The sequence below is a fragment of the Athene cunicularia genome, assembly GCF_003259725.1.
Source record: "Athene cunicularia isolate RWA chromosome 4 unlocalized genomic scaffold, athCun1 chr4_part1, whole genome shotgun sequence".
In the NCBI taxonomy this organism is placed as follows: domain Eukaryota; kingdom Metazoa; phylum Chordata; class Aves; order Strigiformes; family Strigidae; genus Athene; species Athene cunicularia.
The window spans coordinates 22,438,507-22,461,783 of NW_020799098.1; positions in this window are offsets into that span (position 1 = coordinate 22,438,507).

Sequence of the window (23,277 nt, forward strand, 5' to 3'; positions counted from 1 at the left end):
ATATATATATATATATTTAAAAAAAAAAAAAAAAATTACCTCTAAGCAAGGGAAGTCTGTATTGAAAGTAAGCTTACCAGGAATTACTCATCACTCATGTAGACTCCTGACAGGTTCTGCACATAGATTCACCAATTCTTTGTTTCTGTGCCAGCATCTGCTGAAAGAGAAGTGTTAACTTGGACAAAGTAACACATTTTTAAGATTGTAATGTTCATGGTGGCATCTGAAAAAGCAAATTCACAACCAGCCTAGAGCTGTAACTGTGTCACTGCAGTCTGGCAGATTATATACCTTTTATCTCTTCAGAACTGGTTTTCCTTATGTGTTCTGAGAGCTTTTTAGTCTTATTATGATCAGACCAGTGCTCCCTACTCCTAACTATAGGTTTGCCATCTTGTGGACAGATGGCAATTAGCCATGAGCAAACTGGCCACATCCTTTGCTCCTTCAAATGAGGTCCCAGGCGCCAAACCAATTAGGATGACACATGTTGTGGAACAGGGAAACATAAGAGCATGTTAGCACTGCCTATAAAAACACGCAGCTGCAAGTTTCTTTCAGTCTGGAGGAACAGTGTTAGCAGATTTTGTGAGAATCACATTTTTGATCAAGGAACTCAGAATTACTTAGAGTCTTGAATATATCATGGCGGTTGCAGTATCACAGTACCTATGTCCATGTATTAGAGCATTTAGTCTATTCCAACAGCTTCCAAACTTCCACTGCCTCCAGTAGGTGATGATTCAGGTCATAAAAAATATATTCAAATGAGCTTACAATTTATGAGTTATGCTGATGGCATTCCTCCTACTCAATAAGTCTTGTCTCTGTCTAATGTGGTTACTCTTCACTAAAATAAGTCATAATACATTACTCAATGGGATGCCTGGAGGAATAGACGCACAATAATACTATGATTTCAAGAGGTGCTGTTACAATGTGTGACCAGACACTTTTCTGTAAAGTTCATTCTAAAGCTTTGAATAGACTTGGCTGTTTTGATTATGATTCCACTGTCAAAAAAGTCTGTTTTTATACATAGACATCTAGCTCATGTTTGCTATCTTGCACTAAAATACTCAGGAAGAAAAGACATTTATAATTTATCCAGCTGTTGCAATCAAGTTATATCCAGAAAAATAAGAATATAATATTTAATACCCTTTGCCATAACTTCTGCAAATCTGTCTATACCTTGTCTTTCTTAGGCTTTCACATTAATATGTCTATGTAAATCCAGAAATCATAAGTCTTTAACTTCAGCTCACCTGATAAAGTTAATAGTAATATTTGAGGTTTGGTGCAGCCTAAATTGTAGCAGAGACATTTGAATACTGAAACAATGTCAAAAGAGTGTTCAACTAAATCATCACAAGTGTGTTCAATTATTCAAATAATTTAGAAGTTATTTAACTGGAGTTAAACTATTTTGCTGATCAAAATTCATTAGAGATTATGTAAGAAGGTCGATGGTTTCATGAAGCTCAGGAGTAACGGGATATTTTGCTGCATATGCTTACAAGATTTTTAAAACAATAAAAATGCTGGAAAGGATATATTTAATTGTTGCATGGGATGGAAAAAAAATTGATGTGAGATAGCTGCTTCTTACAGCAAATAGTGAAATAGCTGGATATTTAATTCATTTAGCTGTTGTATCTAAACTGATTTACTAACTCCTGTGGCAAGATTGGAGAAGTCTCAAATTTCTGTTTTGTTTTGGGGTTTTTTGATTGGTTGTTTATTTAAACTCTATTGTTATAAACTAACAGTAAACTATGTTGTATTTGGGGGAAATAGGATATGTGGATTGCAGTTGATTTACCTTTTTTTTTTTTTTTTTTTTTTTTTAGAGCTTATATAATTATAACATAATCAAAATAAAAGCTCTACAACAGAGACAATATTGTAAAAAGGCCTAGAGGAAACAATAAAGGCTATTAAGGTGATGATTTTACTTTCACTAATGAGCATATATGCCAAAACACAATAAGGAGAACAAATAAATCAATGAACAGCCACAGAAGAAAAAATAAACAACAAAACAAAGAACACATGGAAACCAAACCATTTCCAGGACTGAGAGACCTAGAAAAAAAGAAGCTGAAATTAATCCAAGAAGTTATTTTAATGCAATGTCTTTGAAATAGCCTTAATTTTATTATAGCTGCTTGTCTACAACTCCTGTCTCCTCCTTCATCTCAACACAGAAGTCATAGTAAGTCATTAAATAAGTTAGTGAAAACAGGAAACATATAATTGAGAAATAAATGCATTCTATCAGAGCAATTAGAGCAAGAGTTTCTTTTGTAGGAGCCTGAGGAGTTTCACATTATTTGTAAGCAAGAGCTTAGTTTCTCGTCCCTGTTTTAATAATGATGAACATCCCTCCTGTGTATTCAGTTCTAAAAGCTCCATTGCTTAAACTGAATAATGATTTGATCATGAATTTAATTTCTAACAGTTCTATTTCCTCATATGAACATGTTATGCTAGCTGGCTATTGTTGGATATATGAAACAATAAACTCTCATACTTCGATGGCTGTGATGTCATGTGCCATGAATATTCAGTGACTTGGTATAGCTTCAATCTGTCATCTCTGCTTTGAGGAAAAGAATGTAGTCACTGTTTGTAATCAGCTAGTACAAATGTAACACCATGTCATTCAAAACTTCACAAGTGAAAGAGTATTTCTCTTTTGTAGAGTGGAATTTTTTTCCTCCTTTATATGACCTTCAGTTTAAAATATAGTTTCAACGTAATGAACATGCATCAATCTGTAGCTTCATAGTGTTTTGATTATTATTTCCCAAATAATCAAAAAAAGCTTAGGTAAAAGTATAAAAAGAAAATAATCATATTGTGGCATTTCCTCAGAAAACTCACTCTTTAGTGGGACACAGTTCAAGGATTTTTTAAGCCACTGGCATTATCTTTTATTTAAAAGTCTTCAATGGATTTAGTACTTTGAATGATTTAGAATACAAAGTATGGAGATTAGGCTTTTGACAAAGAAGGCTGAAATTAAGACTACATAGTCTGTGGTTTTATTGTCAGTATTATGAAAATCATGTCAGTGATTAAAACAGACTGAATTTGTCCTCTCAACAACCTAAACCACAATATCTTAAATAGATCAATTGTTTACCTTTCATACAAAAAATTTGTTTATAGGAGACTGCCTTTCTGAACAGACACACAGTCTAGCTTGTTCTCTGCCTTGACAGTATTCTGACAAGATATCTAAAGAATTTATATTTAAATTAAAAAGTATGCATGCTCACCATAAATATTAATGAATAGTTTTGTTGATTTGTGGAATCTAAGAATACTGTTCAAGGCAAAGATGGTGAGATTTTGATGTTCTGTGACCATTTCATAGCATTCCAATCCGTATCAATCACATTTTCACTTTGGCTGTGAAGTCAGGATATTTGCTGCCAAATATATACTGCCAGTCAAGAGGGGATAGGTAGATAGATACAAGTCCATGAAAATTTTGAAGAAACTATTATGATAACTGTAACAATAACAATAAGATCAGACGGTCTCTTCAGAAAATAGGAAAATTGACTAGACCCAGCAGAATCCGTGAAGGTTTTGTCATTGTTCCCAATAATATTTTTGTACTTCCCATCTTAATTCTGTACACAATATATCTATATTAAAGAGACACACATTGTCTAAATACAGAAACCATTACAGCACCTGCATTTATGTCTCTGGAGAAAGTAATTTGCTTGGACAGGCAAATAACTATACCTATAAAAAAAAATAATAGAGCATTACAAACACACCAGAAAACCTCTTCCAAGCATATCAATCAAAATTCTCTCCTGTTCACACTCTGATGGCATTGAAATTATTTTATTTCAATTCAATTAAGTTACTTTTTTTCATTTGCTTATCAAAACAATATGATGAACAATGTTGAGAGATCAAATGATCCTCCCATCTATTTTTGATTTATGACTTGGTATCAGGCTCATAATAAACATTACCTCATGTTTATACAATGTCAGTTCACTGCATCTAAGTTTTTTTTCATGGAAATTCTTGGTTAAAAAAAAAAAAATAGAGTAGTTTTAGTAACTTTAAAAATAGATATATAATAAAAATGGAGAAAGGTCCCAAACAGAATTGCTACTGAAAATTTTGAGTGCTCATTGCATCACAGTTCAACTACTTTTTTCACAATCTGTATATTTTACAGTTATCTGGTATTTCAATACAGAGAGCGTACAAATAAAATTACAGTACTGCACAATGTCTATTGCTGTTAAATCAACAAACTTTTACTTTCTCAAAATGGTCTTGAAAAACAGAAGAATTCATAAGTGGTAATGTTATAAGTCCAGTGCTGTTCAACATCTTTGTAAGTGGCATGGACAGTGGGATTGAGTGTACCCTCAGCAAGTTTGCTGATGACACCAAGCTGTGTGGTGCAGTCGACACGCTGGAGGGAAGGGATTTCATCCAGAGGGACCTGGACAGGCTGGAGAGGTGGGCCTATGCGAACCTCATGAAGTTCAACATGGCCAAGTGCAAGGTCCTGCACATGGGTTGGGTTAAACCCAATGCAAAATACAGGCTGGGTGATGAGTGGATTAAGAGCAGCCCTACAGAGAAGAACTTGGGGGCGGTGGTTGACAAGAATCTCAACATAAGCCAGCAACATGCCCAGAAAGCCAACCGTATCCTGAACCAAATAAAAAGCAGTGTGACCAGCAGGTCAAGGCAAGTGATTCTTCCCTTCTACTCCACTCTTGTGGGACCCCACCTGGAGTACTGTGTTCAGCTCTGGGACACACAACATAAGAAGGACATGGACCTGTTGGAGCAAGTCCAGAGGAGGGACACAAAGGTGATTAGGGGGCTGGAGCACCTCTCTCATGAAGACAGGCTGAGAGAGTTGGCATTGTTGAGCCCTGAGAAGTGAAGGCTCTGGGAAGACCTTTATAGCGGCCTTCTAATATGTAAAGAGGGCCTACAAAAAAGCCAGACAAAGTCTTTTTGCAAGGACATGTAGTGATAAGACAAGGGATAATAGTTTTAAACTGAAAGAGAGTGGATTTAGATTAGATGTAAGAAAGAAATTCTTTACTGTGAAGGTGGTGAAGCACTGGAACAGGTTGTCAAGGAGGTTGTGGTTGCCCCCTCCCTGGCAGTGTTCCAGGCCAGGTTGGACGGGGCTTTGAGCAACCTGATCTAGTGGAAGGTGTCCCTGCCCATGGCAGGGGGGTTGCACCTAAATGATCTTTAAGGTCTCTTCCATCTCAAACCATTCTGTGATTCTATAATTCTATTACAAGTTTGTTTATATTCTCAAACCAAATAAAATACTAGTGTAAGCTAAAAAATATTATAGAAGCTCTTCAAACATAATTCAAAGAAGTGATATACAACCAGGAGCAGGAATGAATGAATTTTTAGTAAGTGTAGTGTGTTTTGAAAGTAATAGACAGTTTGATTTCTTACTACCAGTTACTGGATGGATTTTTTTTTTTCTCTCAATGGATCAATTTCCCAAGATGTTTTCTTTTGAAAATTCATATTTAAGTTTAATACCTCCCACCTTCCTCCAATGGCAACTTTTGAGTATGTCCAGCCACAGAACAGTCGACTACTTGGACAATATTATTTTTTCCCAGTCCCTGCATGAATAAAATTACCCATATTTAGAAGTCTATGTGTGTAATCCATAACTATGCAGTTGTAATGGAAAGTAGCCCAATTTAGAAAACGGGAATGCATGAAAGATTGGGTTTTGTTTTGTTTGTTTGTTTGTTTGTTTTCTTTCTTAAGAACATTCAATTTCATGTAGATGGGCATTGCTGGGGGCCAAAATATATCCGTGAGTAATCTGTCATTTTTGTAACTGGTATATTTAGAACATAGGACCATAAGACCATAAGAATGTTATGTTAGAACATAACATTCTAGCACCATTTAGGTTATACATAATTAAGATTTTCTTGGCACCTGTGTCTGTAAGAATGCTGTAAGCCCAGAAAGCATTAGGACTATACTGGAAGCCTTGCAGATGACATTGTATCATGGAGTTAAGAGATCATGAGCAAGCCTTGTCTGGCCTATTGCTTTTTATACTTTGAGACTGAGCGGCCTGTATGTTAGGAGAGGCCTCCATGCGTAGCTGCTGCATAGGAATCTGCTGAAAGTGCTCTGTGCCAGTCTGTGCTGTGCTCTGGTGGACATTATAACAGAGATAACATAGCAGACAGCCAGGAGAAGTTCTGATTCTGTTTGTTACACAAAATAAAGGGCACCATGGAATGAATGGAAGGAAGGAGGAACCTCTCCATGGATTGGTTCTGTGCATGATGGCATGGGAAAATCTGTCTCGGGTCTATCTGATACTGCAAAATAGATGGGTTCCCTGCATCTGAAGGGATCTAAGATTTACTCATTATCTGTACTCTTCTTGTTTTTCTGTCCTGTTAAAACAGACATTCTATTAAGCCATTTGCTGTTGAGATTTTCTTACTGAGATCCAGAAGAAACCTGCACCATAGCTCTCCCTTTCTCACCTCCCTCCTTCCTCCCTCCCCCAGCACAGGAGGATTCTTCAAGGAATGGAAGGTTGAAGATAGAAGTCAGAGCAGTTCAGTTGTAATAAGTTGCAGTGACTGAGGGACTTCTTTTTCCCATGGTGGTACAGTTTTGGGGTTTTTTTTTTAAATTTATTTATTTTCCTCTGTAATAATTAGAAACTTTTAATTGTCTAGGTAATATCAACACCTGATGATGGACATTGTAGAGAGGTTGGTGCTGGTCTCTTCTCACAGGTGATTAGTGACAGAACAAGAGGGAATGGCTTTAAACTGCAACAGGGGAGGTTTAGACTGGATATTAGGGAAAAAAAAAAAAAATAAAAAATCACAGAGTGGTCAAACAGTGGAATAGGCCGCCCAGGGTGTTGGTGGAGTCACCATCCCTGGATGTGTTCAAGGGTCATTTAGATGAATTGTTGGGGAATATGGTGTAGGGGAGAACTTTGTAGAGTAGGGCTGATGGTTGGACTCGATGATCCCAAGGGTATTTTCTAACATGAATGATTCTGTGATTCTGTGATATAAAACCCTACTCAAACAGTACCGTTAAATTTGTTCTTTCCTTAGCTAAAGTTCATCATGTGTGTGTCATTAATAAACTTGTTAATAAAATGCTGTGGAAAGGAACTTCTCTTATTTCATTCTACTTAACAGTTTATATTACACATACCTGCAAATCTAAACAATGAGCAATGTAACTAAGGCTCCACCATGAGAATATTTGTCTAAGCAAAATGCGTTGGGTTTGTGGCTAGTTTCAGTTCTACATGGAAAAGAATGGCACAAGGACTTTTACCTTCCCATATTCTCATTCCACTGAATAAGAGGCTTGATTTTAACACCATAAAATTATTGATGGCTTCAAAAACAGAACCACGCTTGGTTTGTGATAGAATTAATAATGTCACTTCATAACAGTACTTCACAGAGAATATGCAGAAATTTACTACAGGTAAATTGAACACAAACCATCGGTTTTCAACCTGGCCTCAGAACAATGCTTTTGCCTATACTAGGAAATTATCTATTGCAGTGTGGAAGAGGAGCTACTCATAAGATGAAGGAAATGAGGGAGCAGCTGTGTGCAGTTTAATACAGAAATGTGTTTGACCTAGCTTGGATGATGCAATACGTGGGAGTACTTCTCTGTTAGCTCTTCAGATCCTGCCTGATGTTTTAAAGAGGCAGAACTATCAAAGGAGAGTCTAAAGAGATGCTCTCAAACATTTTACCAAGAGGCATTTTACTTAGTTGGGTTTTGTCATGAGGACCATTCCTCAAAAATACTTTACTGAACACAGATTCTGTTTGAGAGGTTTTGGAGGACTTCCCTTGGAAAGGGGTTTTAGCATTTTTATAATCACTATTATTATTTTCTTTCTCTGAGTAGAAATGCTCATTTATGACATGTTTATCTTAAAAAGAAAAAGCTCTACAACTACTTGATATTAAGACATGAAGCAAACATTTCAATATAGAATGATTGTAGCTCCAAAATAAGATCTTCCATTAGGAACAGGATTTTACACGATCAGTTACTTAAGATATACATTTTGATACATACCTCTAGGAACAAGTGATTTATAAAATTGTTTTGAAGATAATTTATTATTTCATATCTTATCACTCTCTTACGCCTTTTTTTACATTCATTTGAATGTTACCATCAACTTGTGGTTTTCCTAATATAGACAGAATGAACTATCTTGCATTATTTGCAAGACGAAGTTACAAAAAAAAAACCAAAACAAAACAAAAAAAACATAAGATTTTTTTTTACTAGAAAATGAAATGGAAATATGTGCAATGTGAATTTCAGCCCAGTTCACTAAAAGGTTAAAATTTTCAAGGGGTGCATGTTCATATATGTTATATTTATAAGGCAGAATATTGACAGAAAATTCTGCTACAATAATTTATTTTGTATTAATTTCTGATAGAAATACAGTGAATGCTTCTGTGAACAAGAGAAAGTTGAAGAGATTTATGAGACTCTCAGGTAGGAATATGTTATACAATGTGTAGTACTCGGTCTGGGATGCAGTAGTGGCAAAAATTTATAAGCAAGACAATTAAAGTATTCCAAATCATTATCCATTTCAAAATTATCTTCTATACTTCTAAGAATCCAGAGCTTATTTATAGGTGTTCTCATTCAGTCACTGTTTCCACTGGCTTGCAAACAATTTTTCAGTTTTTGGTATTCAGAAACTTCATACAGTCTATTTATTAAAGAGTACTGTGGATTTGACTGGAGTTGCTAAAATTAAAACTTAACACAAGCTTCCAAATTCAGTTGCCTGATGCTATGATGAATTTTGTGTGTAATTGTTTAGTGTGCAATACAGAAATAGTCCTCAGAACAGATGAACTTCTTAAGAGTTAGACTATAGAGTCCTCCTCTCAGTCTTTTTCTTCCCATTGAATATTAAGTTCCTTTTGCAAAATGGAAATGATTCAGACTGATAATTATAGGAATTGGATTAGATGGTCCTGGAGGGAACTTCTCAAAGTTGTTCTGGATAAAGGTTATGCTTTTATAGATATTGTCTATGTTCCTTGTTTCTACACATACATCTTTTTTATCAACATCAGTAAAAGTTTCACTCAAATCTTTTACTGTGTACATCCAGTTTACATAGACAGATGGCTTCATATGTTGTTTCTGTTCTTGGTCTTATTTACATGGTTTCAAATTATCTTTGTATCATCAAGTAGGTTTTAACAGCAGCTATTATGGATTTATTTCAATTAATTTAACATTAGCTCCATTAGACACACATGAAATACATTTTTATTCAATAATAACCTCCTTTCTCTAATTTCTAGAATCTGATGTTCAGAAGACCTGCCATATTAGCAAATATTTTCTCATATTAAGTGCCACTTTTAAGCCAAAAATCTAGAACAAATCCAAAGCCTAGGAAACTTTATGTGAATTACACTTGAAGAGTAATCTTAGCAATCAAATAAATATAACTGCTTGCCAAAATATGATTGTTTTGTTTTGTTGGTTGTTTTGGTGTTTTTGGTTTTGTTTTGTTTTGTTTTTTTTTTCTCTTCATAAAAGCATGCCAGTGAAAATTAATACTAACCTCAATTTAAAATAATTGCATTCTGATTCACTTATGCCAGCTTTTTTCATTTACTGTCTTTAATCACACTAAGCCCTTAAAACTGGCTAGGTCATCCCATTCTATCTTTATTAGCAAAAATTATATATTTTGTTAGCTTTTCAGATTTTATTTAGTATTTCACAATTTATTTGGACATAACATTACCAGCAAATATATATCCTGAGATTTTAAAATTCTTGGGCAGTGTTACACTCAGATTCTTGGTATGAGAAAAAAGGCATGCACATTCTACAGGGAGCTAAGAATTTATTCTTAGATCAGCTAATATTTTATCAGTCAAACCAAAATAATAATAATAATAATAATAATAATAATAATAATAATAATAATAATAATAATAATAATAAAAATAATAATATTATTGGTCAAGTTACAGTACTAACGCTATTGTCCAAACTACCCAATTGATAAAGAAAAGCCCTTTTATAATAGAGTTAAAACCAGTATACAAAACCTTTCATTATTGATCTCTTTCTTCTGGCTTTTTGCTCAGACTTCCAAAGGATGCCCTGGGATCCTTTAGTCTTCACAGAAGGAGGGAGAAAGGGCTTTCTGATAAGTGACCAACATTCCTCATGTCTTTCTTTTCAGTCTTGAAGTTCGTTTGGGTTTTTTTTTAAATGCATTTAATAATATATAAAAAGCTTCCTTCTCACTGGTTTAGAACTAAAATTCAGAAGTTACACAAGATCCTCCCCCAGTTCCAGCTGACAGACAGATATTTCACAGTGACCTCTGCTGGTCAGACCTTTACCACAGGAGGGATTCAGACAGTTTGCCTAAAGCAGTTGAGGTGAAAGGGTTGACAGGGCCGTAAGGGCACCACCAGGCCTGACTGTCCCCAGCCATCACCCTAGGGCTTCCCCCACCCTGCCCAGAAGCCCTGTTGAGCCCCTCCCTCGCCACCCACAGCTGTCCATCCCTGGCTCAGCCACACTGCAGCAGGGCTGCTCTCCAGCTCCCCTCAGCACTGCCCAGGTTGGCCATGGGTCCAGACTGGCCATGGCCAAGCCAAGTCAGACTCTACCTGTGGGCCTAGCCCCGACCCAGGCTCAGCCCATCCCCAAGGCCCTGCCCAGCCACCCTGGGGCTGTGTCTAAGCCTGGTTCCCCTCACCAGGCCTGACTCTACCAGGGGCTCACCAGGGGCTACCTCTTACTACCCTTCAGCCTGCCTGAAATAAATACCACAGTGTGAAAACTATGTGGTGTCTGTCGAGAGCACCTTGCTCTGTATTCATAAAGTAATCATTATAAAAAGGGAAAGTGTAACAAATGCATGAAAAATGTGTTTAAAGTGTCAAAATTTGCTAATTCATGGAGGTAAACGTGGAATAAGCCTCTAGGGTGACTCTTACTATTCAGTTCCTAAACCAGCAATAATCCAGTTCCAGTTACAGGAACAATCAGTTCTAGGGGTTCAAGAAAGCCTCGTAAAAGATATTAATTTATCATAGTTTGTCATGTGCTTTTGCACTGATGTACCCAAAAAATAATATGCATTAAAAAGTAGTACTGTCAAGCTTGCTGTAGGCAGTGCAGAGAATTATTAAGTTGTCTTTCCATCTGCAGCTTGGGGGTTCATCACTGTAGTATATTTTCTTACACAGTTCAAAATATATTTTATCAATGAAATACATTAAAGCCATTTTCTTACACTTACTGTGTATGTTTATTGCAACGCTTATTGAAATGTCAAGTCTTTTTGCTAGGGAAGGCGATATAATCTGATTAAATATATTTGGAAGCTTTTGATATTGAGTAGCCTGTTTGATTTCCATCTCTAACTGACTCAGAGTAGTCTGGTATGTTTACCCAGTGGATGGTGTCACTCCTGAGCTTCTGTACTGTATTATACATTCAGTTACAGCTCAGAAGAAGTTGTAGACCAGAACATTATGAAGATTGATGTAAAAGGCTTTTGACATTTTGAACTATTGTACATGATGTTTTAATATGGTATAAAAATAAAATTTAAAAATCAATACATTTTACAAATCATTTAAGTGTTGACATCCAGACATAATGAACATTGGGTCCTTACTGATGTATCCTTTCATAACTAACCAGAAACCTGGATCATAGTAGGATATATAATGATAATGTGACCAATTCTTTCACTTCTATTATGTGACCAAATCACTGCTGGAGGTAAAATTATAGTTACGTGTATACAGTTTGTTCTCTAAAACCAAAACAGTACAGTCTTTATTAAAACCTTCTGTGTCCTAAATGGTGTAAATGATTGCCTCCATGCTTTGACAGATGTGCTTTTAGGCAAGTGGAATTAGCCTGAAATGTTGGATTTAGGGTTTTTTTTTTTTTTTTTTTTTTTTTTCTCAAGACAAACTGCTCAAAGTAGGGCCAATGCAGATTTTAAAACTGTGATAAAGATTCCCACCTGACTGTTCATTTGACAGCTTGAATTTCAGAAGCATTAAGGTATTATCATCAGAAGTACTAGAGACATCAAGGCACTTCTGAACATAGGTAAGGATTTCAATACCATATCTCTTACCTCTTGAGAAGATGTTGTAACTACTCATCCTAGAAGAAAGAAAACCTGGAGAAATAACTCTGAGGTCAAGAACTGAGATTTAACTATCCCACAGATAACTTCCTTGCTATAAGTGATTAAGAATCTTATTCCTACTATTATAATGACTTTTACGCTATTTTCCCTATAATGATACAATTTCATCTGATTATAGTGGACTGCCATTGACCCCATGCCTTTACATCCCATGAATATACACTTGTAGTCCAGTAATACAGTTCTGCCTTAACTAGTAAGAAGCCCCAGGTTTTGTGCTGACTTTGCAAGGTCTTAGGATGAAGACATGTCAGATTTGTTCAGTCTGAACTTGTCTTGACCTGTCTGGAGCTTTATTTTCACTTCATTTACCTGTAACACATTTCCTAATGACTGGGTGCTTATGGCTAGTTTGTTTTGCTTACTTTAGTATGGTAAAACCATCTATTTTCATATATTTAGTAGCAACAAGTAGATGTTATCTGTAGAATAAAACAAAAATAAGCTGGGTTTGAGCCTACGATAATGACACAGTGCAAGTACATTACAGTAACGATGCAAGTACATTGATGCAGCCCTGGTATGACAGTAGAGACCTTGAGATGTGGGGACAGAGGGTGCAGTGTGCATGAGATAAGAAGAGATGGGACCTAGGCAGACACCAGAGATGCCATGGATAAAAATACCTCCCCAGTGATCAGATGAAGAAATGGAGATGTGGAGCTGGACAAAAAAGTTTAATGGTTAACATGGAGAGTAAAGTATTATGATCAAACATACGTAAATCATGATGTATATGTTATAGTCAAATGTAATGTGGACTTGCAGATCAATAGAGAAATAACGAAGTGTAAAAACATGTTGGCAGACATAAGAAAGAGTTCAACCAAATCCCAGTGTGAGGAAGAATAATCCATCAACATCACACTCCTCCTGGTGAGGTATTTGGGACACTGAGGACTCATGCTACCATCATCCCCCCAACACCCTGCACCCTTTCCCCTCCCTTCTGAAGTTAACTTCATTAGGACCCCAAGAAAAAAAAAAAAAAAAAAAAAAAAAAAAGGATTAGATAGTAAGAAGCATGCATATAAAAATTTGAAGTATATTATTGGGTTTGAGATTTTTTTTTCATTTAATAATAGTCTTTTACCCTTTTCCCTTTTTTCCTTTTTTCCTTTTTTTTTTCCCCAGTAATTAAATGCTGACTAATAATTCTTTTTTACTAGACTGTTAAGATTTCCATCATATTAAAAATAAACTCCTGGCTTTGAAAAGATGTGCCTTCTTTTTTGCCTATAACCAGATTTGTCATAATATAATAATATAGAATAACACAAAATAACAATGCTTATGTTGTGGCAGATGCTATGATTCTGATCAGATTCCCTAATCTTTCTCTTATAAAGTTAGTACAGTCTTTTTTTAAAACCTACTGTGTTCTAATAGGTGTGATTGACTTCATACTTTGAATCCTAAGTGACCAATGTGATTCTTTGCAGTCCTTAGTATACAACTAACACAGAACTTAGACAAGGCCTATGTTACTGACAGGAAATGTTCAGTGATTCTGAGTCTAAAGAGAACTACCTGGTTCATAGTCACATAACTAAGCTATTTTTTTTACTCCAAGATAGACTGCCACATTCAAAGTACCCATTGAAAGTGGTACATGTCATGTATATGCCCTGAACAGTGCTCAGGATTTTCTGGGAAAATGCCAGTTGGCACAATTGGAAGCACTGAAAGGAAGTGTCAGTTAATTTTGTAGTATAGGTACTTCCAGAACAGTGCTTGAGCTCGTACTTTAACCATGCTTGATCTGTAGTGTAGAAATAGCCTAACACATCTCTCTCAAAAGAGGTTGAGATTGCGTTCTGAGACAACCAACTCAACTTTCCTATGTCACTGTTTTCAACCCAAAGGCTGGCATTGTGATATTAAACTGGTTTTCATTCCTATTGATAGGTCATATATCTTTCTTTATAGCAAAAATAATGTCTGGGTTATTATTTTAGAAAAATCACAGTTCACTCATAAAACAAATTTAGGATCACAAAGAAGCTGTATACTAATTATGGTTAACATAGACTGAAAATTTAACTTTATTCAGAAGAATAAGATTATTCTGAATTTTGCCATTTGAACATGCTTACAAAGACAAAGGATAACATTCTTGTAATACCCAAAGAAGTGTTCTGAGGTTTATCATTCTTCTAGTTCAAAATAAGTCCTTAGTGATGCTGAAGTATCTGGGTAATTAAATGTTCATTTATTTCCTAGTCTGAATTTATAAGTTTATAATTATAGTTATAGAAAGTGAAACTCACTTTCTCCACTTCTTTTCATATACATAAAATATTATTTTGATAAGAACTGAGTTCAGATACCTTTACGATGGTTCTAGTCCTGTTATCTCTATTTTTTATTGATATCCCTGATTTATACTTCCATCATTTTTTATCCACAGGGAACAATTATTTTACAGTCCTAAAAATGTTGATTGATCAAATATTTATATGGAATAAATGCATAAATATATATTTAATTATAAAATTAATTTCAGTAGTTTTTTGCTAGAAATAGAAGTTGATGGAAAGTGAGAAATTCTGATTCTATGACTGACATTCTAACAATACTTTGCACCTGACAGAGTCACTACCTATCAACTGTTGTTTTCTATTTTCTTCTCACCAAGTTGCTATAAACCAGTTTTGTGGCCTATGTGAGAAGTCACTTTTTAGTGCCACATAATCATTACTGTGTTTTCTATTCTACCTTCACATCTGGCTCTTCAGATGGAAATTGCTGTTAAGGAGTTTCTATGACATGATGAATATCTGCAGCTGAATATTCCCTAGGCAGATCATAATAGCATATATTTCCCAGCCTTCCGTACAACCTATTTTCCTGCAAGATGTAATTTTTAGCTTGATTTTTTTTTTTTCACATCTTACATCAAACATGAGATTTGATCCCACAGCCATCTGAAACAGTCATTAGTAGCTTAAGAGCATATATTGTCTTTTCAAAATAAAATAACATCGGATATTCCCACATATTTGTGCTAAAAACATAGAAATGAAACAGATGTAAGTTCGTGAGAATGCCAAGAGACACTGTTCCACACTAAAAGCTACAGAAAATGCTAAAGTTTGAAGGAATGAACTAAAGTATTCCTTACTACAGAAATGCTGAGTTTTATAGTGTTAGTTTTAGACAGTTTCTTAGTATTCCAGAGGTGTTTTTGAGAAAGTTTTGCATATCTTTGCCACAGCAATGATATTTCACTAGTGACTTTTTAGCAATGATGCAATCAGTATGTGTTTGCTTTTATAATCAACAGGCATTATAAAACATCTGACAAAGAAGATCTCTAATGAAAAGAGGAAAAAAAAAAAAAAGTTATTTGAAAAATGTAAGGAAAACTGTAGAGTTCTATTGATGTTTTTGTCCCCAATTATGAATGTGTTCTTTGAACTACAAATAATAGAACCATTATTATATTATTTAAAAACAAAACAAAACAGCCATGGATTTTTAATAAAAGTAAATACTAGAAAAATAATATTTGGGGGATTTTTGAAGTCATTTGTTAATTTCTTTTTTTTTTTTTCCATCTTGAAGAGAAGTGCCATTATTGATTCTTTCTAGTATTTTAGGAGGACTCTTCTGTAGAATGAGATGAAAATACCTAAGAAAAAGCTAGTAATCTCATCATGTTTTATGTAAGAGAAACACAGACACAAGTTTGAATAACATAAAATGCTTCAATGCCTTATAATTTTGAAATAACTTGGGCTGCCCTAAAGCAAAGCATAGACCTTAATAAAGAATAAGTCTTTATGACTGTTTCAATTGATTGCTTTTGAGCAGAGGAAAATGAGAAATCATTATGTGCACTAGCAGAAGCTTTCTTTTAAGTGGCAGTTCAGTTTAATTCATGTCACCTTACTCATGTCAGCAATAACAAATAAAGAAACTGAGGATGGATTCCTAGGGATAATTAAGCAGTGTTGATCTCGGGAAAGTTGTCTTTTCAATGAAACACTGATTGCATTGTTCATAACAAAACTACCTCAGCATGACAGAACTAATTAGTGACCATCTGAACTTACTTAGCCAAACGAAAAAAGCAATTAAAATGCCGTCATCACTGAATCTACCACTGAACAGCTGGTTATATTGATAAGCAGTACAGCAAGTTAAAGCTACTTTGGAACACAATGGAACTTAATCTGCTTGCTAAGTAGTAATTAGAAAGCAATAAGAGAATATGAGATTATTGTATAGAAACTGTTATTATGAGGCAAACAACTTTCAAAATGCAGTTTGATTCCCCACCCCCCAAAATAAAACATTTTTTAAATAAGGAAAGTGGATGAAAATCTTAAATTTCTCAGGAGTGGAACTCATAATGCCTCTAGAAGGTTTTCACTGATTAGGTGTTCAGTGATTTGAAGAGGTTTATGGAGTGCAAAATATATGATAGGGTGTACCTTGCTTATCCTTTGCAGTCAGGATGACCGCTGAAATAAACAGGAGCAAGGAGTTCAGAAATTCTGGTGGATTAGTCAGTTACATAATTACCTTTCTTACACATTGCTTTTAAAAATAAATCAAAAAGAAAATAAAATAGCAAATCCTCTCTTAATATTTTGAAAAAGATTGAAAAAAATTACAAAAAAAGAGAGAAATTAAATAGTTCATTAGGTGATGTTTACAGATATTATTTGTATTTCTTGTTTCTAATTTGTATTGTTAAAACACAAGTGATATAGAAGATTTACAAACATTATATATTTTATAGAAGGGGTTTTTATAGGTATTCACTGTATGTGGATGAAAAGCTTTCACTCAGCCTGAAAGAGGTGTGTACCCTATATAAAAATAGATGTAATGACTTTGTCAAAAACTGGGAAAAGCAAACAACATAAAAGCCTGTCAACCATTGATTTTAAGGTGGAATATAATCTGTATGGTTGTTTAGGGTTTTTTTTGTTTGTTTGTTTGTTTTTTTTTGTTTTTTTTTTTTCCCCTAGGTTTTCTTATTGGTGGCTCATACTCAAATAAACAGCAATGGCAATTCTTCTCCCCAGCAAGTCAGTCCTTTACTCCATCTTTTATTGTAAATATGAAATAAGTATTTGTGCCCTAGTAACAAAACCTGATTTTTATCAAGAACCTTTTTCAAAAGATATTCTCCTTAAAAGATGCTGGAAAATGTTATGCAATATTGGAATATTAAGATATTTGCAATATTTGAATATTAAGGTACTGGATTACCTAACATATCCTGCACAGTTTCATTTGTAAGTCTGGGCACACAATTCAGGAAGCACTATCCATTAATTTAAGTCAATCCCTAATCAAGGAAAAATGTAATGTTAAATACATATTTAAATTCTACACAGAATGTTTCTTTCCAGTATACTGTATGACTAATTCAGTATCAGCTGTCGGGTGCTGTGTTGGAACTCAGTAGGTTATGGCTCAGATACCTATGTTTTTTTGTCATGCTTCACAAAGTTACTCTTTGTTCTATATCTATGTTTAACTGCTTCTTTTATGATGTCCCCTCATTAGCCCAGGACTGACAAACTATTACATAGTTTCAACTGCTTTCTAACTTTATGAAACATAGTATCGTGGCTTTAACCCATTAGAGTAATAGAAGAAAACCACCAGGAGCTGAACAAATCCTGTACAGTAGCTACTTGAGTGATGCTAACAGTATTAGTATTACCTAAAAAAAAAAAAAAAAAAAAGAAAAAAAAAGAAAAAAGTAATATAAAAGAAGGATATGTGAATATCTTTTTTAGATACAAGTTCTGTTAGATCCAGAGAATGCTGTCACAATCTTTGGAAAATAAGCATTAGTTCAGCTTGCCATAGAGATAAGCAGTAACCTTGAACAGAACTCTGTCCTTCTCCCCCAGAATTAACAATAATTGTTTTCTGACTTTCCTGTGACTGATAAGGATAGCCATAGGTAGTTCTCTAGGCTAGTCCCTTTGAATATAGGTAAGGTTGCTCTCAAGATAAACAAACAATTCATATAGGCCAATGGCTCTATAGTTGTGATTAAAATTTTCCATGTTATTGAACCGGTTTCCTTTCAAACTAGATAAAGTATATTTTGGGCATAGGTCTTCATTGCACTTTTGGCCCAACCTGTTCAGTCTTACATTGCTATGAGTCCTTTTCTCTGCTCTTTCTTCTCTGCACAGTTCTTTCTCCTCAGCATCTCCAACATTTATTTTATCTGTCACAACTCCATTTTGAAAAAAATTGAGGACATATAGCCACTCTCTCAGGTTCCAACCCTCACAAGACAGGGAAACAGACAGATGCAGAAAGATTATGTGGAAAGCTAAGGCACAATACATTTTCTCTTAGATTACCAGTCTAAAACTCTGGTGCCTGGTATTGGAGGAGACAAGGCACTCAGTACAGTTTAGTACAGGACAACAGGGCAATTACCTCAACTTAATACAAAGTAATGGACTTTGACTCTCTCAGTGACATTAGCCAGGCACATCTAGAGCAGTAGGATAAATTCCCTGGCAAGCAAGAGGGAAACAGATAAAACAGGAAAGAAAACGTAAAAGCAATAATCTGGATCTTGAGGACAGAAAGCACACATAATTCTTATCACTCTCAGAAATTCACCTTTTGCAGAATCAAATCAGCAAAAGGAATCCTGCCAGGAATGGATAAATGAATATATCAGCTCAGTTGCCTGCATATAGAGAAAAAAAAAAAAAAAAAAAAAAAAAAAAAAGAATGGTCTTTTCAATTCATGACATGCAAATACAGTATAAACAAAACTGTTTAGCTGTAGACATCTGTGGCATAGCTTTGGTAAAAAATTGCTTTGTTTTCCTGATTGGTCCCTGTAAATGTTTAATTTATATGTTGACTTTTTTGTCTGGCATTGAGGTATGCATATTTTCAAGGATGCTTCTAATGCTGAACTTAGTTTTGTTTCTGTTGATGGTTTTTTTTCTGCCTTCATTTATATTATGAAGCCATTAGAAGTCTTGCAATCAGGTTGCTTTTTCCTAGATGAAAATGAAGAACTGTAACAGTAATAATTTGGTTTCATCTTTCAACCACAGTTCTCAGGTGAATTTTTTCTTTAGAAACTTCCCCCCAGACTTTAATCTGAAAATAATTTGAAGAAAACACCTTGTGTTTATTTTACTGTGATTGGATTGAGTTTATTTTAGTATGAATTAAAGTCTCAGGTTTTTGATGATTTATATGTAAAACTGAATGGTGTTTTACCTCATTGAGAAAAAAAAAAGAGCTCGCATTTGTCATATGGCTTAAAAAATGTTGTATTGGTTCTTTTTTGTCTTTTTTTTTTTTTTTTTTTTTTTTTTTTTTTTTTTCTCTCTTTTTAAATACCTTAGATGGAACAGATTGTCTTTTCCCTATATGGGGAAAATCTTTCTTCTTCCTGCTCCACTCCAGCCTCATGGATTCACAAGAAGAATATATGTTTATTTAAACATGCAACTAACCAACTGCCTAAAAACAAACATCTGGGTTTTTTTTTCAGGTTTTAACTACTGCAGAAATATTGTCAAATGGTATTTTTGAAAGATCAAAAATTTGGACTAGAAAATGTCTACAAATGCACACAAAATGGGAAATAATTTGGGCCAAAACCAAATATTTCACACAAACAAAGTAAAAAAGTCCTATATTTACTATTTCTGTACTGCTTTTTCTGGTGCTACTTGTCAATAAATTAATACCAGTAATAACAGGACGTGACTGTTGATGGCACTTCATTAGAATTCCCTTCATGTGTTGATGGCACTTAATTTTAGTGGTTTCTATTTAATTTACTTTCCACTGTGTTCAACATTTACCAAAGATTTCATATAATAATAATAACAACAATAAAAAAAAAAATAATGATGATAAAATAATAATGTGTTGATGATAGCATTGCAATAAATCTTAATTGAACTATTGCCTAGGAAATCCAGCTATGGATGAAGACTCCCTTTTTTTGCCTTACAATACTGACATGGGGAAAGGGTAATCTCTACTATAGAAAGCTATAAGTGCGGTATACAAGAAAGTAGATGAGAGAAAAAAAGACACAATAATGAATACTAAAGAAAACATGCTATATGTTTGTTTTCAGTTGTTGATTTAATAATTCTAGAAGTAGTACCTTTTAAATATAATGCAATATTTATCATAAAGATTTAACATATAATAAAGAAGAAATTATAAGAAAACTACATCCTATAGAATCATCCTGTATTTATTCTCTTAGGATAAACATATTTCAAATCCAATTCTGAGAGAAATTCATGCTGTGATGTCAAAGTGAGGACTTAATTAAAAAAAAAAAATCAAATTACCTATTCTGCAAAGTAACTACATGTTTTCTATATACAAAATTATATTTAAAAAAATGTGGTTTACCATTGAAGTTACTATTCTTTATTGGCAACTTTGAAAGCTATTTCTGTATAGTATTGCTAAAAATTTGCAAGGATTTCCAGTCTTTGGAATGGATTATATTTCTTTCAGTAAGAATCAGTCAGTTAATACAAAAGTTCTTAAGCAGTCTGGGAGAAGCAGCAGTATCCCATGACTTGGAAAAGCAATCTGATGAATACAATGAAAATCAATATAATGAATACAAATCAGAATGGATAGTTTAATAATACTCTTTAAGCTGAAATACAAGTGACAAATATATTCAAAGACATTTTGTATGGCTTATTACTGACTCAGAAATTATAAAATGCAGAACAAATATTTGTGGCACCTTTTCTCCCTTTCCATAAACTGTTGTCTTTGTCCAGACTGTTGTCAAAATATCACGACAGAAAGGCTTGCAGGATGAGAAATAATTTTTACGTCCTATGGTGACAGACTTTCTAGTAAAATATACAAGATTATATTCAGCATACAAGATACTTTGCTTTGTTCATCTGAAAGACATCAAAGATCCCTGAAAATTTTACATCTGAGAAATGCAAGTTACCACCTGCACAGTTGTTTTTCTGTTTTCTTTAACATAGTCTCAAAAAAAAAAAAAAAAAACAAAAACGACCCAAACCACTTTTCTTGTGCTGAGAAAAATAAAATTTACTAGGAAGATGTACCAAATGCGATAAAACTAATGTGTTCATGTTACTAATATATGTTAATGGATATAACTACATTGGTAATTTTAATATCCTATATGTACTTGCATCATCTGCATGTTTATCAATAGTCTTACCACAAACACATGATAGTTCAGATAAACTGTTAAAATGATTAGCTAAATAAGGAATTTTCTGGTCCTTTAACCTTCTAATATCTTCTCTGAATCCCTAGTTTCATATCTTTCTACAAAATTCTGAGAGAATTTTGTAATCATTACTACTTCATGATAATTTTCAGATTGGTACCATGATAAATGCATTCTCTCAATAATAATATATTTTTAAAGAAATATATTTGAGACCAAGAATTAGTTGGTTTAAAAAATGAAAGAGATACTTTAAATGAATCCTTTTCAATGAATGAAGTAAAATGTAAATCTAAAAGAGGATCTCGGCTATTGATGAGTATCACAGTTATTAATTCCAGAATTGTGTGTCTACTGTTTCCTTCAATTCAAATAATTTATTCTTTTACATATTATTTTCAGTCTTTCCTTCTTTTGTTATTTCCACACAACCTTGAATTTTTTTTTTTCTAGCCAGTCTCTTCTTTTCAGACATTAAAGAGTTTATCTTTACTCACATATTCATGTTCACTAAGTTTCTTCTCATAACAAGCTTCTACAAAATGAATTTCATTACGTTTTCTGTCCATGGAATCTTCAACATACTGCAATAAGCGAATTGTTGTGTGTTTTCTTCTGCTTTAATGTTTAGAGCTGTTTGAAAATACTGAATATAAATTTCTGAAGTATACATATATTAATCTTGTAATTATTTGTCAATTATGTTGCCCTGATCTAAAAAGTTTCCTAGGTAAACTGACAAGCTTTAATATATAGCCTGAAGTAATTATGAAAGGGTGTATCTATCAGAAAATATTAAACATTCAAACATAAAAAAATCAGCAGAAATAGTAACAGAAAAGCTAGCTTAAGTTTATCAAGGTTATTGTAACACTATCTTCTCACAAATGTTCTTCATAGAATAATTAAAGTCAGAAAGGGGACTCTGGATGTCTCCTAGGAGCAATTTCCAAGGAAAATCATACCACAGAGGGCTTGTCTAGTAGAGTTTGAAAATCTCCAAATAATAAGACAATACTATCAGGATAACTAAGTACGTAAACTGCTATGTTCTAAACTAGATGCAGGGGTTTTTTTTAGGTTTGAACTTCCATATTTATCTCTGAAGAACGTCAGTGATCCAGCCTGTAGGTCATGATTAATTTTAATGTGGTTAATCCTGAATCTCACAACTGTCTTGTCAGCAGTTAGTTGAGAAGAGCTGTAAAGTCTTAGGCTATTATTGAGGATTTTTTTCTTTAATATTGAAAAGGCTAGTGAATAATGTGATTTGAATTTTGAAATTTAAAGCTTCATAAGATTCCATAAGTTAAAATACAAACAATATTTTAAATATAGTACTTAGCTGGTATGAAATGTACAAGTTCCATTGAAGATGGTGGTTTGTATCAGAAAGCTATTGATATTGGCTGAAGAGATTATACTTGATAAATATTGTTCAAAAATACTATATATAAATAACAGATATGATAGAATATTTTTCAATAAAACAAAAACTACAAAAAGCGTTGTTTTATTCAATTACTATTTTTTAAGGGTATTGGTGAGTTAAAGATTAATATGACATGATATGGTTTAAATTGAGAGGCTTTTAGTGGAAACAGTCATATTTGATGTTTATTCAGGTAGTCCATCTCACCTTATATTTACTAATTTTCCATATCTTTTTAGAACACTATAACTAGCTTGTTAACAGGGAAGGTACCATTTTAACAGATGGTTGAGAGTGTAGAAACCAAAAGAATGAACATCATATGTG